The sequence below is a fragment of the Eptatretus burgeri genome, chromosome 8 (genome assembly GCF_056783735.1).
Source record: "Eptatretus burgeri isolate ZD-2024b chromosome 8, Ebu_testis_v1, whole genome shotgun sequence".
Classification (NCBI taxonomy): Eukaryota; Metazoa; Chordata; class Myxini; order Myxiniformes; family Myxinidae; genus Eptatretus; species Eptatretus burgeri.
This window is the reverse complement of record NC_140968.1, coordinates 18,679,812-18,697,927: the sequence shown is the minus strand read 5'-3', so window position 1 is coordinate 18,697,927 and position 18,116 is coordinate 18,679,812. Positions and strand designations below refer to the sequence as shown.

Genomic DNA, 18,116 nt, shown 5'->3' with positions numbered 1-18,116 from the left:
CAGGTTTGATGAAGTAGAAAGGGGGAGTAAGAACCTTCCTGCATCTTCTTCCCAGAACTAACAAAACTAGTGCATGCCCGTAGATGCGTGGCTGTACGTGCAAACCCTCCCCCCCGCAAAAAACTCAAACCGCGTGCCAGAAACAACCACACAAGCTGTTCCTTCGCTTTCTCGTGCCCGTACGTGCGTGACTGTACGTGCAAAACACACATATATATATATATATATATATATATATATACATATATATATATATATATATATATATATATATATATATATATATATATATATACACTTTAAAACCGCTTGCCAGAAACAACCACACAGGCCGTTCCTTTGCTCTCACGTAGCCGTACGTGCATGGCCGTACGTGCATGGCCGTACGTGCGTGCCCATAAGTGCGTGGCCGTACATACAAAAAAAACTAAAAAAAACCTTTCAAACCGTGTGCCAGAAACAACAACCACACAGGCCGTTCCTTCGCTCTTGCGTGCCCAGATGTGCGTGGCCGTACATGCAAAAAAAAAAAAAAAAAACTTTCAAACAACCACACAGGCCATTCCTTCATTCTCATAAACGACGACTGGATTGGGGCATTGTGTTTATCTATAAATGCGGATAAGAAATCGAGAAATTATTAGAATACAGTAAGTCATCACTATCCAAAAGTAGTGCGTGCCCGTACGGAATGTTCACATCATTCCACGAATTATCGCTTGCGTTGAAGTAACAACTGCTGTGATACTTACACACAGGAGTTAATTAAAATCAACTTTACCTCCCTGTCTTTGCTTGCCATGACATTCGCTTCCATTTACCATTGGCACTCCTACCCCACGGTAACTAAGGCACCGATCGATCCCCATTGTAACCAGCACAGCACGTGACGTCGTCGGCCGGACGTGCACCGGCCTACGCAGCCACGCGTCCTGCGATTGGTAACTAAATGGCGCATTGGCCACACCGACGCAGCACGTGCCCTGTCATTGGTTGGTAAATAAATGGCCATAACTTGGGAATCACTTGTCCGATTAATATCAAATCTTGAAAAGGCACATACTCAGGTCCCCAGCAATATAGCTGGCAAGTTTCAATTCGATCGGACCAGTGGTTGTCGGGAAACAGCGGTCTCAGACACACACACACACACACACACACACACACACACACACACACACACACACACACACACACACACACACACACACACACACACACACACACACACACACACACACACACACACACACACACACACACACACACACACACACACACACACACACACACACACACACAGCTGGAATTATAGATAGATGAAATGAGGTCAATGAGATGACAAATGAAAGGGTTGAATGCAAACTGCAGAGCAATGAGTAAGGAAACCCGTCGTTGTGAATCGTTTTTACCACCAAATTGAGATGTATTTCGTTGGCAAGCATGTTGAGTAGAGCTGAATTCCTCAACACTTCCAAAGGCCACAGCGTTTTGACAATTGGAAACAAAAAAAAAGTTGTGCACTTTTTTTGATAAATTATTTTTGGAACAATTTTTCTTCAATAAATAAATAATAATAAAAATCGTCTCCATGTACACACCTTTATCTCGTTAGCACCTCTTCATAAACAACAGTGATGAGGAAACGGCGCTTCTTCTATATTTCCTCGTCCAGGGAAAGAATACGGAGGCTGCTGGATCTGCCAACGTTTTTATAAATTACTACTTTTAACCAATTATTCAATTAGCGCCAACGTATCTTGCCTTTTCGCAAGGAAAAACACGAAGAGAGAAGAGAGAAGAGAGAAGAGAGAAGAGAGAAGAGAGAAGAGAGAAGAGAGAAGAGAGAAGAGAGAAGAGAGAAGAGAGAAGAGAGAAGAGAGAAGAGAGAAGAGAGAAGAGAGAAGAGAGAAGAGAGAAGAGAGAAGAGAGAAGAGAGAAGAGAGAAGAGAGAAGAGAAAAGAGAAGAGGAGAAAAAACCTGTAATGGCGAACGCGGCTGAGTTTCTCTTCCCCATCGACCATGGTTACGCAGCAACACTTCCTGTCATTGGTTGATAAAAAAAATGGCCATAACTTGGGAAGCACTCGTCTGATTAATATCAAACCTTGAAAAGGCACATCCTCATGTCCCCAGCTATATATCTGGCAAGTTTCAATTAGATCGGACCAGTGGTTGTCGAGAAATGGCGGTCTCACACACACACACACACACACACACACACACACACCTGGATAGATATATTTTTTATGTTTTTTTCTCTTCTTCCAATTCTGTCTTTTAAGGCTTTCAGGTATGATGAAGTAAAAAGGTGGAGTAAGAACTTTCTTGATATTGCTCTCATCAAGCACCATCCAACAAAGAACTACATCGATAGGTTTAGATCCCCAAGAGTGGTAGAAACCACATTTCAAGTCTCCAAAATAAACCCAACTTTCCAATTCTTCAAGGGAAAACCACATTCCTGTTGAGTTTCCAAGATATGTATCACATTGTGAGTTATCAAGCCAGAACCCACATTTCAAGTCTCCAAAAATATAACCATCTATCCAAGACTCCAAGGTAGAATCACAATTTCCAGAAATATTGTAGGTTTCAGTGATTGATCTCACATAGTATAACTGTGGATCATCAAGGAAAACTCCATTTTTCCAATTTTTATGGGTTTCGGTGATTGATCTCACATAGTATAACTGTGAATCATCAAGGAAAACTCCATTTTTCCAATTTTTATGGGTTTCGGTGATTGATATCACATAGTATAACTGTGGATCATCAAGGAAATCTCCATTTTTCAAAATGTCTGAAATTTGAGTCTCCAAGGTAAAACTTGTATTCTGGCTCATCAAGGTATAACTTGTTCAGTGGGTATTGTCTTGAAAACTTCGCAATGAGTACTATCGATGTAAAACTCTTTTTCAGGACTTTGCTGGTCTCCAAGGTATAACTCTTTGGTTGGGTCATCATGGTCGAGCTCGTTCTGTAGGTCTTGGTCGCTCACAAGGTCTTTAACCAAGCCAACAATTTCACCCCAAGTTGTGGCAAAAATCAGTATTTTCATTTTGTATTTCAGATACATGACAAAATAATAATGTATTAATTAAGTGATTTCATTATGAAATGAGTCTATGCTTAAATCAAACTCTGTAAATAGGAAAATAAAATCTTACCTCAATAGATAAGAGGTTTGAATCCAGTTCATCAACTTGAAGGTTTAGTTCCATACAAGTAGTAGAACTCCAAGGAATTCCATGCTCAGCACAGCACTCCATTCTCAGTGAAAGTAAAAAAAAATGTTTAAAATGGAGTCTGGGCTTGAAGCTTTTACACAGAAAGACTGGTTTCCCTCGGCCAACCCCAGGCAAGCCTTCATTGGGAAATTTTTCAAAACCATAACATTCTGGAATTTTCTAGTGAATTATTTGTGAGTCAGAGATGAACTGGAAATGATGTAGGAGTAGGCGGGGCTTAGTAAAAGTGGACGGGGCTTAGGAAAAGTGGGCGTGGCTAATGAAAAAACTCATGAAAAGTGGGTGGGGCTTAGGAAAAGTGGGCGTGGCCTGTGAAAAATTCCTCATGCAAAGTGGGCGGCACTTAGTAAAGTGGGCGGGGCCTAGTAAAAGTGGGCGTGGCTTATGCAAAAAATAATGTGAGGCTCAGGAGGTGGTCAAACAAGAGCATTAAGAGAAGTTTATCATTTCGTAATGACACAAAAGGGGTATCTTGAAAAATATAAAGATTCAAATGTTTTATTTTTAAATATTTTAGATGGGGATTATTGTGCAAAGAAAATTAAACTATTGAAGGAATTTGAGAATGAACAAATCTTTATAGGTTCAATTAGTGAGCTAAACAATATGCATTGGTTATTTGAAAAAAGTGCCCCGAGGTTAAAATCTCCATTCACTTACATGTTTCATATACAGTGGAAAATCGATATAACGCTAAGCGTTATCGCGCTTGTACTCTTATAACGCTCATACTCCTCCCCATTTGAACGCTGAACAGTCTTTCTTTTTTGGTCTTCGTTGGTTGGAGTCCTTGGATGAGCAGGAATGCCACAATCTTCGTTTGAAGATACACCAGGTTAAAATCCTTCTGGATGACACCCGAAGACTCTCAAAAGCATCCATGAAACCAACCAAGATCACCGATTTCTTCAAGAAATAAATTCCGTATCAGTTTTGTGATTAAGGAAGCATAAAAGATTTTACCGATTTCTGTGATAATGTACATTTTGTATTTTTATTTTGTAAGTAATGTTCGATTGTACATAAAAGAATATATATATTCTATATGCATTCAATTCCTGTGGTTATTTCTTGTTTAAAAAAAAAAAGAAAAGAAAATAACTTGACCGCTTTGTCATCAACCCCAACAATCCAAGATGGTGGACGTACATGTCCACGTGCTTTGGCTCTGGTTTGTATGTAATATAAAATATTTTTCACTGCATCAGTATAGCGCTGTATCAATTATAATGCCCTAGTCGCTTTGGGCCCCACCAGTGAACGTTATATCGATTTTCCACTGTATTTCTTTAAAATCACCTTTAACAAATCACATTACTACTTTACTACTTAAACAAATCTTTATCTTCAATGAGTGAGCGAAACAATATGGATTGGTTGTTTGGAAAAAAGTGCCCCAAGGTTAAAAGGGGAGACAAATTAATATACCTTGAGATAAAAGGGGATTTATTTTTTTGGGGAAGAAAAATATGAATCGCTGAAAATCCCCCATTCACTTACATGGGAAAAAGTGAGCCAGAATCAGTATATTCACCCTACTGAAACATGACATCAAATATTATTGATCACCATGGTAACACGAAGGCATGCTGAATAGGAATAGGTTTGTGAAGTTTCGCCTCAATCTGTCCAACCGTTCTGGAGAAGAGGAATTTTGGAGGTTTTAGGGTAAATCGAAGGTGGCTGCCAGACCGTGTGACCGATGAGATCACAGTTATCAAGCGTTATTAAACACCGTCGCCTCACTGACGGGAACACGAAGGGTGAGGAGACGGGGGGGGGGGAAGAGTGAGGAGACAGAGGGGGAGCAAAAGAGTGAGGAAACAGAGGGGGCAAAAGAGCGAGGAGACAGAGGGGGGACAAAAGAGCGAGGAGACAGAGGGGGGGACAAAAGAGCGAGGAGACAGAGGGGGACGTGAAAGAGTGAGGAGACAGAGGGGACGTGAAAGAGTGAGGAGACAGAGGGGGACGTGAAAGAGTGAGGAGACAGAGGGGACGTGAAAGAGTGAGGAGACAGAGGGGGACGTGAAAGAGTGAGGAGACAGAGGGGGACGTGAAAGAGTGAGGAGACAGAGGGGGACGTGAAAGAGTGAGGAGACAGAGGGGGACGTGAAAGAGTGGGGAGACAGAGGGGGACGTGAAAGAGTGGGGAGAAAGAGGGGGACGTGAAAGAGTGGGGAGACAGAGGGGACGTGAAAGAGTGGGGAGAAAGAGGGGGACGTGAAAGAGTGGGGAGAAAGAGGGGGACGTGAAAGAGTGGGGAGACAGAGGGGGACGTGAAAGAGTGGGGAGACAGAGGGGGACGTGAAAGAGTGGGGAGACAGAGGGGGACGTGAAAGAGTGGGGAGACAGAGGGGGACGTGAAAGAGTGAGGGAGACAGAGGGGACGTGAAAGAGTGAGGAGACAGAGGGGGACGTGAAAGAGTGAGGAGACGGAGGAGGTGCAAAAGAGCGAGGGAGACAGAGGAGGCGTGAAAGAGCGAGGAGACAGAGGAGGCGTGAAAGAGCGAGGAGACAGATGGGGGCTGGAAGAGTGAGGAGATAGAGGGCGTATGTGTGCTGCATACCTACCTCTACCTTGGAATAACTGTCAAATGTACATCCCGATTGTCACATGAACTGTACTGTACAGCTCAGTACGTGGCTTTAGCACTCAAGAAAGCACTCCAACAGAACACCTGGCTTCGAAAGCGATTGGCAATTGCCGTCGAACCAACTGACACCCGGAAACGCTCATGCATTGGCCAAATCAACACTTTTTTGGAGTAGGAACTGCTGATATTTTCAAATCTGGAGCTCACATTTTGTAATAATTGTTGGTTTCAGAGATTCTCTCGGTTTTTCATATACGCAAATTCAAGCCAAGAACACTGGCATCTCCAGGCGTTTATAAGCACTGCAATACACCTAGCGATTCAAAGCGATGATGAACAGGCATTTATACATTGTAAACACCTTTCTTCGATTTATTGGTGATACGTTGATTATATATTTTCATCCCAATATTTTTTTTTCAGTATATTCAAAATTCCAATTACAAAAAAAAGCAAATCGACATGAAAATTCAAACTGATATAACCTGTATAAATCGCTGGACACTGGAGGACGATCATCAATTTGTGGTTTAAACCGTTTCCCCTTCCCCACTTTCATTCCATTTTATTGAGGCACTTAAACTATTATTCTCGCAGAACAACTCAACTTGACACTTCTGACTTAATAAAATCACTCGCAGTGTTGGCAGTCACCTTCGTAGGTCGGAGCTCTATTTCAAAGAAAACAAATAAAAGACGAAAACAAATGTGAATCAATTTGTCAATGGAACCTGATAAAGTCATGCTTATCACTCTCTCAGCTATGCCTGTACCTCTTGCGTCATAGCGAGGAAAGGGAATTTCAAAATGGTAGCAATTTGCATCGTGGGGGAATGCTGGAGGTGTGCTCCAGATTTTATATATAAATATATATATATATATATATATATATATATATATATATATATATATATATATATATATGTAGTTGCGGTTATGTATACGGCATGACGAAATTTCTGAGAATAGTTATTTCCATAAGGTATGTGAAGAATAACACCTTCCCTGTTGGAGTTGTTATGTAATAAAAAGCATTGGGTTGGGTTGCTTGCGCCCACTCTCATCCCATTGGGATAATGACGAGGACAGCGCGTGATGACTTGTGCTGTGACTGCCGTCATCACGTTGGGCGTGCGTGTTTTACTGCCATGCGGCTGTTCAAAGTGTGCAAATAACAACAGCATTCTGGAAACTTCACCAAAGCCATGGCTTAAGGTAGGACACACCAAATTCCCATTTATTGTTTAAAGCCCCACCAAGTCTTTGTTTCACCGTTTGTCTGTGTGGATGTCTACCCCGTCATGTAACTTATTGCCATCTACCCCTGTACTGTGTTCATTTTCCTTAATCTCTGTTCATTCACCGCCACCTGAACATGACCAGCAAACAGACTAGGACACGACACAGCCTCCCTGCAACAATCGCCACATTCCCTGGCTTTGTGCCAGACATTTTTGGACAGGTGGGGTTCATCCTAGGTGCATGGGGGGAAAAAAGGGATTTCCTCGTGTTAAGTGCAGAGCTCCTCTTCTGGCGACAGTCGGAAAGACCAAGGGTGTGTGTATCCGGACGGGCAGCAGAAATGGGCAAGGTTGCGGGGAATCCCCAAATTGCTACCCCAGGCCACCTCAAGATCTGACGTGTGGCTCTTTGCCCACCCCCCCCCCCCATGCCCCACGGGTTATAAAGCTGTGCTCAGTACCTGGATCTCTCTCTCGGCCAGCCCTCATCATCGCACTCACTCTCGATCTCTCTCCCCTGGTTGTCACTATCGTTTCTACCATAGTCTCGGATGCTTTGCAACGTCCTCGCTTCTTCCCTCGTCCCAGACGCTTTGGTTGACGCTCCCGATGGAGCTCGTGTACCCTCGTTTTTGATGTGCAGTGTCGGGGCCATTCCGGAGAGTGGCAGGTAGAGCAATATCAAGCAGGGAAGTGAGACAGTTACGTACATACCAGTAGATGGAAACAACCCTGCCCCTTCAAATTTGTCTCCCTGTGTGTGGGATCTGATGGGGACCCTGTCTTGTTTTCCGGTTGGTAAGGTATGCGTTGAGCTAAGTCTGCAACTTGTGCATTTTCTTTCCATTTTGAAAATACACAGTCCACACCTCGATTGTTTTTTGTTGCATTTTCCCCTTTTCCTGCCACAGTTGCACCTTTGACTCCAGTAAAGCCCTCAAGTTCCCTTCCCTCCTTCCTCATTGTGTGCCGTTAACAAATTGCCTTGTTCAGATTTTCCAATCAATCTGCCTGTGTCTGTCCTTTCACCTTATTGATCCAGCAATACCCATACATGGATAAGCTGGGAGATTGTAATTCCCCAACTAATTGGCTCTCACATCAGTTTGGCGTTGTGCTAGTGCTAAGCTCGGCCGCATTAATCAAGATCCAATAAAGACAACAGCAGCACAACCACCAAGGGCGTGATTCCCTGATAAGGCAACTGCGTGTTCCCAGTTAAACGGTAGTCAGACGGAGGACACTGGGTCACATGGTTAAATTATTGGTGCTCATGGTTGATTAGCGACCCACCATGACACAAACACATTTGTGTGTGTGGGCCTCGATTCCGGTGAATTTTGGGAGAACCAGGGATACCCTTACCCTAGGTCCGCAACAATATTATTTATAAATAGAAAAGACCCACCGACATCTCTCACCTGCGAATGGAGGGAATAGCCAATCAGCTCTCACCTGATCAAGTAAACCCAGCTGGTTAGGGTTATATAAATAAATTGACAACTCCCATGCTCCTCGAGCCGAAACTGCTGCGTAAAACAACCAAGAAGGTCTACACGAGGTAAGCGTTTTGCTGTATCAAACCCTTCCCAGAGTTCCTCCACAGCTATAAAGACATTCACAAATAGTACACACATGAGAGTCCCAGTGCTACTATGAATCCCTCAGATGCCAGACTGGTTTTAATTGCTTATTGACGAATCATCAGTGACAGCGCAGACAGCAATGCATACCAATGAGGCTCCAAAGCATGTGCCACGTGCAAACGTCAAAAGCAGTCAATATATAAATAATAAAGAAAGACACCCACAGCTCTCACCTGTGAATGGGGGGAACAGCTGTGGGGGCAGCAGCAGATAACAAACGCATACCTTGTGCAGGCCTTCTTGGTTGCTTTACGCCGCAGTTTAGGCTCAAGCAGCGTGGGAGGTGTCATTATATATACTACTGCAAGCCCGTAGATGCGTGGCCGTACGTGCAAACCCTCCGCCCCCCCCCCCGGCAAAAAACTCAAACCGCGTGCCAGAAACAACAACCACACAAGCCGTTCCTTCGCTTTCTCGTGCCCGTACGTGCGTGGCTGTACGTGCAAACAAAAAAAAAATATATATATATATATATATATATATATATATATATATATATATATATATATATATATATATATATATATATATATATATATATATATATACTTTTAAAACGCTTGCCAGAAACAACCATGCAGGCCGTTCCTTCGCTCTCATGTGGCCGTACGTGCGTGGCCGTACATGCAAAAAAAAAAACAAAAAACTTTCAAACAAACTCACAGGCCATTCCTGCACTCTCATAAACGACAACTGGATTGGGGGATTGTGTTTATCTATAAATGCGGATAAGAAATCGAGAAATTATTAGAATACAGCAAGTCATCACTATCCAAAAGTAGTGCGTGCCCGTACGGAATGTTCACATCATTCCACAAATTATCGCTTGCATTGAAGTAACAACTGCTGTGATACTTACACACAGAGTTAATTAAAATCAAGTTTACTTCCCTGTCTTTGCTTGCCATGACATTCGCTGCCATTTACCATTGGCACTCCGACCCCACGGTAACTAAGGCACCGATTGATCCCCATTGTAACCAGTACGGCACGTGACGTCATCCGGCCGTGCACCGGCCTACGCAGCCACGTGTCCTGCGATTGGTAACTAAATGGCGCATCGGCCACGCCTACGCAGCACGTGTCCAGTCATTGGTTGGTAAATAAATGGCCATAACTTGGGAATCACTTGTCCGATTAATATCAAATCTTGAAAAGGCACATACTCAGGTACCCAGCAATATAGCTGGCAAGTTTCAATTAGATCGGACCAGTGGTTGTCGGGAAACAGCGGTCTCAGACACACACAGACACACACAGATTGCTGGAATTATAGATAGCTGAAATGAGGTCAATGAGATGACAAATGAAGGATGCAGACTGCAGAGCAATGAGTAAGGAAACCCGTCGTTGTGAATCGTTTTTACCACCAAATTGAGATGTAGTTCGTTGGCAAGCATGTTGAGTAGAGCTGAATTCCTCAACACTTCCAAAGGCCACAGCGTTTTGACAATTGGAAACAAAAAAAAGTTATGCACTTTTTTTGATAAATTATTTTTGGAACAATTTTTCTTCAATAAATAAATAATAATAAAAATAGTCTCCATTTACACACCTTTATCTCGTTAGCACCTCTTCATAAACAGTGATGAGGAAACGGCGCTTCTTCCTTGTTTCCTCGTCCAGGGCAAGAATACGGAGGTGCTGGATCTGCCAATGTTTTGATAAATTATTAGTTTTAACCAATTATTCAATTAGCGCCAACGTATTTTGCCTTTTCGCAAGGAAAAATATGAAGAGAAGAGAAAAGAGAAGAGAAGAGAAAAGAGAAGAGAAGAGAAAAGAGAAGAGAAGAGAAGAGAAAAGAGAAGAGAAGAGAAAAGAGAAGAGAAGAGAAGAGAGAAGAGAAGAGAAAAGAGAAGAGAAAAGAGAAGAGAAAAGAGAAGAGAAAAGAGAAGAGAAAAGAGAAGAGAAAAGAGAAGAGAAAAGAGAAGAGAAAAGAGAAAAGAGAAAAGAGAAAAGAGAAAAGAGAAAAGAGAAAAGAGAAAAGAGAAAAGAGAAAAGAGAAAAGAGAAAAGAGAAAAGAGAAAAGAGAAAAGAGAAAAGAGAAAAGAGAAAAGAGAAAAGAGAAAAGAGAAAAGAGAAGAAGAGAAAAGAGAAGAAGAGAAGAGAGAAAAGAGAAGAAGAGAAAAGAGAAGAAGAGAAGAGAGAAGAAGAGAAAAGAGAAGAAGAGAAAAGAGAAGAAGAGAAAAGAGAAGAAGAGAAAAGAGAAGAAGAGAAAAGAGAAGAAGAGAAAAAGAGAAGAAGAGAAAAGAGAAGAAGAGAAGAAGAGAAAAGAGAAGAAGAGAAAAGAGAAGAAGAGAAAAGAGAAAAGAGAAAAGAGAAGAAGAGAAAAGAGAAGAAGAGAAAAGAGAAGAAGAGAAGAAGAAGAGAAGAAGAGAAAAGAGAAGAAGAGAAGAAGAAGAGAAGAAGAGAAAAGAGAAGAAGAGAAAAGAGAAGAAGAGAAAAGAGAAGAAGAGAAAAGAGAAGAAGAGAAAAGAGAAGAAGAGAAGAAGAGAAGAAGAGAAGAAGAGAAAAGAGAAGAAGAGAAAAGAGAAGAGAAGAGAAAAGAGAGAACATTGTACTTTATGGTACTTCTACATATAGACGGTCCCCTGTGCCAGTGCTATGGAGAGACGCTTGAGTTTCTCCATCTTGGCATTCGAGCTCGCCGCCCTGGGGGGGTGACGTGCACAGTGGCGTCTATACTCAGCATGGCCGCCACCACTGCCGCCTCTGCGTGTGTAGCCATATCGTCACAACCCTCGATTGGGCACTCTGCTTCCACCGGCGCCATAGGAACAGTTATTCTGGAGTAAATGTTCTATTTTCGGTGATACACACACGTGTGTACAGTGTCCTGGGGGCAAAGATTGGGTACAGTACCCCAGAAATCCAATCTCACTGTCGACGTTCTCGTGGTCCGTTTTCACCCAGTCGTGTCCTCCTCAGCACCGACGATCTTTACTCGACTACATCAAGTTGTTTGATTATAAATAAGAACAGAGTTCAATTTGTTCGACCACTTTATTTGCGTGAAACAACAACAATCAAACAAGTATTGAACAGGTTGAAATGCCCACAACATCTCTGGCTCTGGCTCAGGCTGCGCATGCGCACTGGCACAGAGGACCGTCTATATGTAGAAGTACCGTGAAGTACAATGTTGAGAAGAGAAGAGAAGAGAACCCGTAATGGCGAACGCGGCTGAGTTTCTCTTCCCCATCGACCACGGCTACGCAGCAACGCTTCCTGTCATTGGTTGATAAAAAATGGCCGCAGCAACGGTTCCTGGCATTTGTTGGTAAATAAATGGCCATAACTTGGGAAGCACTCGTCCGATTAATATCAAACCTTGAAAAGGCACATCCTCAGGCCCCCAGCTATATATCTGGCAAGTTTCAATTATATCAGACCAGCGGTTGTCGAGAAATGGCGGTCACACACATAGAGATTGCTGGAATTATCGATACTAGTACGTGCCCGTAAAAAAAAAAATAATAATAATAAATAAATAAATAAACCACACAGGCCGTTTCTTCACTCTCGCGTGCCCGTACGTGCGTGACCCGGAAGTTCGATATTATTCACAGTTACGATTATTCGAAATTTATTTTTAATATCCAATTTGTCAAGTAGCGCCAACGTATTTTACCTTTTCGCAATGTCGTGGCAAGGAAAAACAAAAAGAGAAGAGAAGAGAAAAAAGTTACTTCCTGGTTCAGAGCATACCAGCACTCTGATGTTCCCGAAATTTATACACCGTCTAATATGAAAACGATCATAACTTGGGCCATTTTGTTTATCTATAAATGCGCATAAGAAATCGAGAAATTATTGGAATACACGAAGTCATCACTCTCCGGAAGCCCGTACGTTGTAACCCGTAATGGGGAACGTGGCTGTGCTTCCCTTCCCCAAAGGCCACGCCCACGCAACAACGTGTCTTCCCATTGGTTTGGTAAATAAATGGCCATAACTTGGGAAGCACTTGTCCGATTAATATCAAACCTTGAAAAGGCACATCCTCAGGTCCCCAGCAATATACCTGGCAAGTTTCAATTAGATCGGACCAGAGGTTGTCAATAAACAGCGGTCACACACACACACACTGCTGGAAATATATATATATATATATATATATATATATATATATATATATATATATATATATATATATATATATATATATATATATATATATATATATATATATATATATATATATATATATATATATATATATATATATATATATATATATATATATATATATATATATATATACAGTGAATATATAAGCCTGGTGTTGGCTTAGTGGCTAGGGTGGTGGCTTGGGATCCCAGGGTCCTGAGTTCAAGCCCCGTTGGCTGCTGAATTAACACCAGGGGGTTGACTCAGCCTGTCATCCTTCCGAGGTCGGTGAAATGAGTACCAGTTGTACTGGTCCCAGTGTATGCCCCGGTTAGAATAGATGTACCATATCCCTGTGTGTCGTAAGAGGCGACCAAGGTTGGCGTCAGGAAGGGCATCCGGCCATAAAACATTTCCTCAAGAAAAGCCCAACCCCTGCACAGCAGGGAAAAATGGCTTTAAAAACGGTCATACAGTGAATATATAAATGGGGGGGTGGTAAAGGGCGACACGGGAGGGGGGTAGAGGGCGACTCGGCGGGGGGGGGGTAGAGGGCGACTCGGCGGGGGGGGTAGAGGGCGACTCGGGGGGTAGAGGGCGACTCGGGGGGGGGGGGGGGGGTAGAGGGCGACTCGGGGGGGTAGAGGGCGACTCGGGGGGGGTAGGGGGCGACACGGGGGGTAGGGGGCGACACGGGGGGGGTAGAGGGCGACACGGGGGGGGGGGTAGAGGGCGACACGGGGGGGGTAGAGGGGCGACACGGGGGGGGGTAGAGGGCGACACGGGGGGGGGGTAGAGGGCGACACGGGGGGGGGGGGGGTAGAGGGCGACACGGGGGGGGGGGTAGAGGGCGACACGGGGGGGGTAGAGGGCGCACACGGGGGGGTGGTAGAGGGCGACACGGGGGGGTGGTAGAGGGCGACACGGGGGGTGGTAGAGAGGCGACACGGGGGGGGTGGTAGAGGGCGACACGGGGGGGGGTAGAGGGCGACACGGGGGGGTAGAGGGCGACACGGGGGGGGGGGTAGAGGGCGACACGGGGGGGGTAGAGGGCGACACGGGGGGGGTAGAGGGCGACACGGGGGGGGGTAGAGGGCGACACGGGGGGGTAGAGGCGACACGGGGGGGGGTAGAGGGCGACACGGGGGGGTAGAGGGCGACACGGTGGGGGGGTAGAGGGCGACACGGGGGGGGGGGTTTAGTGACGATGTGATATCAAACAATGTGGTGAATAAAACAAAACGAGTTAAAATCACCTCATGACATCAACAAACAAACACCTCAACAAACATTCAATAAAAACTCCTTTAACTTTGCTTCTTTTTCCGTCATCAAGGAACAGAAAATTATTTTATATTTAAATTAACGTTTCACAGATTTTTCTCATTATTAAATAAGAATCCCGAAAATACCTCTTCGATCAGTTCCTCCCAAACCACGTGAAATGAGAGCGAGAGATGAACCTTCAGAGTTTAGGCTTTATTCTATTTGATTGGAGCCGCTTCTACGGGCACACCAGGAAACACAGGTTCAGCTAGGAGTACATAAGCAGTAACGTATACATGTGCGATTAATCATTGCAGACAATCCGCGTAAGCACGGAGTTCGATATAATCTCCATTCTCACCAGTCAATGAGCACCTTCAGTTAACGAGCATCAAGTGGACAGCCGATGTCAATAGCAATGCCCCGGGGACAATCCACCCGTGCCGCAGAGAGACCTCCCCTTATACGCGAGATGCACAACATGTGATCCCGCGTCATGTCCCTCGATTCACGTTAATTCACCACACCACGAGGACCATGTTCGACTTCCGGTTCAAGGTTCACAGGAAGATCAACCCGGAAGTTCTTCCTCGTTCTTCCTCGTTCTTCCTCGTTCTTCCTCGTCCTTCCTCGTCCTTCCTCGTCCTTCCTCGTCCTTCCTCGTCCTTCCTCGTCCTTCCTCGTCATGCTCGTCTTTATTCTTTCTCCTTCTTGTAAAAACTTTCGTTGTCCAATTTCATCACTGATCTCCACTGTCGCAGTTGACGGCTCATTGGCCTTGTGGTGTGATATGAACCACTGAAGCCACAAAGCGGATATTTTACCACTCCATTCAATATTCATTGTGCACGTGTAATACCTCTTTGCAATTCGCGTTCGTTCAGTCATCGACTGACACGAAGGCTGGAGGTACACACAATCCCTTTCACGTCCATTAAGTTGGTATCCTTTACCTGATTCGAATTTGTGGATTTTAACGGTGGGATTCCGTTCCGGATTATTTTCCGGCTTCTGGTGATTACCGGACGTGACGTCATCTGAACCCCTTCACTGAAAATTAATCAAATGCTCATATCCTGTCAAAAGTGAAGCCGTTGTGATCTCGCGTTCACGTGACCGGCGCCATCTTGGTCAGCACGACTTGGCTGACTCGCGTTGCGGATCTCGCTCGTTTTGAAAGCGTCCCAGATTCAAAAAAGTCAAACAGATGTTTAGACGCCATTTTGTGCGGCAATAAACTGCTCCAATTGGTTACAGGTGGGTTGTGGAAGGACGTTTTACATGTATTTTATATGTTGACGAACAGGAATAGTGTAGTTTTACTCTGAATTATCACTGCGGTATCACAGTTTCTCATTCTGTGTTCATCACATGAACCCTGCTACTGTTAGTAAGTCGATATGGAGAGCTTGGTGTTGGCGTAAGAAGTGGTTAGTTAGGGGTGCCAGCTGGCTTGGGATCTTAAGGTCCTGAGGTTCGGAAGCTCCTTTGGCAGCTGAATTAACACCAGGTGGGGTTGACTCAGCCTGTCATCCTTTGGAGGTCGGTCGACATGAGCAATCCAGTGAACTGTTAATAGGGGACAGCAACAGTGGCACAGTCATGCTCCAACAAAATGATCGTTACCCAGTGCTGCCAAGTGGCCGTAAACAACAACAGCAACAACTAGAGGGGGAGCACTCGGGAGAGTGCAAAACCCCCGCCGCCAATACTGCTGGGTCACTCAAGTGAACCTTATATCTTATTCATTAAATATGTCAACAGTGCTGACAGTTATAGTTCTTTTCTCCAACATTTTTTTTAGGGGGGGGGGTTGGAAATCACTTTAAACATGTAGAAATGCAAAAAAAAAAAATCTCATAAGGTTTTTTTGGGGGGGGGAGCAAGTCCAAAATATAATGGCATGATCCTTGGACCATACCTAACCCCCCCCCCCCCCCCCCACCAAGTTTCGTCGAAATCCGTCAAGGAGTTTTTCCGTAATACTGTTCCACAAAACAAACAAACAAACAAACAAGCAGTCATAGACTTGGTACTTACGAAAATCGTCAACTTGACCTCTGACTTTGTCTAATAAAAGCTGTCTACGAGGAGAATGCTTAGCGACGCAAACCAGAAGTTTATCACTGATGATTCTGTTGCAAACCATCAAAATCGAATGTTTGACTTCACTGTGACCTTGACCGTTGACCGATTTTGACCAAAATCTAATCAGCACTAGCCATCACCCTCCCTGAATCACGTGGTGTAATTTGACATTGGTAGCTTTTTCCGTTCTCGAGTTATCAATGCCTACAAACAAACAGAAGCAGGAAGTCATCAATATACTTACGAAATCTTTATATTCCCTAGTAGTAGTAACAAACAGAAAGGATTAATGAAAACAGTAACCTCCGATCTTCGATGGCAGAGGTTAACAACAGCAGCAGCAGCAGTTGATTGTCCAGTGAAAAATTGGTTTCCAACAGTCTTTAGCTCTTGGATTTTTTAGACTTTACTTGCGTGAGCTTATGGGATGGAGCAGTGTCTGTCAGTGAGTCTGTGCAAAGCATTTCCAGTCATTACCGTTTGAACCAAACACACGGTTATGATGAAACTTTGCCACAAACTTCATATATCTGATGTCTAACAGAGGTCTATTGAACGCATCACAATCTGTGCTCATCGAGGAGGGGGAATGAGGTTTTACCCAGGCCCGTAGGCCAGGGCCTGCCAGTATTAAGGGGGCATATGAACTGGATGGGGGGCACAATTATTATATTTAATTTTTTGATACCCCAGTATACTATTGTATTCATGCAGCATTGACACATCTATACTGAGGTTGCCGTCGCATACGAACCAAATTGATCTCAGCTAGATTTAATATGTTCCGATGTTTTTTGGCCTAAAATTATATGAATGCAGGAGAGCCGCAACAAACTGGCGCATTTACAATGCAAATATTCAATGGATTAGACAATTGCCACCAATTCAGGTGCACTTATACAAGGTGTTGTGAAGAACTGGCATTGAAAAATTAATATACCAGAGATACAATGACTAAACAGGGGAGGTTGGGACCAGAATCAGTGCACTTTGAAATAAGATACAATAGGCTATGACCTGCGATCATCACGTTAAACTATCAACAGCAAATACGACCAGCCTGAGAAGGAATACCACAAGGTCCGTATTTAAAGCAGTCAATTACACAGAGGTAAGGTTATGTACAAAGCTCTAGGCTTATGGGATATGGACCAAAGCACCAAACACAACATTTAACTTAAACATCAGAAGTACAAAGCAGCCGACCACGGCGAGGTGCTGACCACAACCATACTGCCCAACCACAACCACACACACACATTACCAGCAGTCACACACAATCTGAACTCCTCGTATAGTTTTTATACCTCGCTGTACTCACTGTCAGAAGAGCTGCAGGCGATGCGTCTCGGTGTGGAATCTTGCGAGGACCTTCTCCTTCCATTCATTCAGGCATTTACGTGCAGAGATCTCTCTCGAAGACCAGCTGTACCAGTTGTGCCTTTGAGTGCATGGACCATCGATGGTCAGTGAGTGAAGACATGTTCCTCAATGTTGAGATTGGAGTTTTCACGACATGGCAGTGGACGACTCAAGTGTTAGTCCAAGTCTCATAGTCAGTCACTACACTTGGCATGGCTTCCAGCGTTTTGTGGTATGTTGAGAGGAGTTTTTGTGTTGTCCATCTCTCGTTTGGCTGCTTTTCTGTCTGTTGAGCGATAAATAAACTGCTTTGCAAATCCACACACTCCGTTTCACATGATGGTTGACTTTGTTAATGTCATGATGTGCTGGAGCAAGTAGGGGATCCAAAAACGTGCCATTTTCAGGATTCAAGGCAAGCGAGTGAACGGGCGAGTTATGTGTTGCGCTCACTGAAGCGCTGAGCGATCTCTCCAAGCTTGCAAGTGTCAATTGTGTTGTAAAAACCCTCTGCAGTTCCCGTCTCTGTCATTGTCGTTGTTTTGTCCTGTCGTC

General features: G+C 44.0%; 1 protein-coding gene across 1 annotated transcript in view; it reads right to left on the bottom strand.

Moving 5' to 3' along the window:
- LOC147021235 (uncharacterized) overlaps positions 1–15,010 on the bottom strand; it is an 81,490-nt gene extending 66,480 nt beyond the window's left edge. Inside the window, exons 1-2 of the mRNA XM_085891027.1 lie at positions 14,473–15,010; positions 14,258–14,349 (exon numbers count right to left, since the gene is read on the bottom strand). The gene's annotated coding sequence lies outside the window, so the exon portion shown is untranslated. The remainder of the gene's footprint in view (positions 1–14,257; positions 14,350–14,472) is intronic.
- Positions 15,011–18,116: the final 3,106 nt, after the last annotated feature.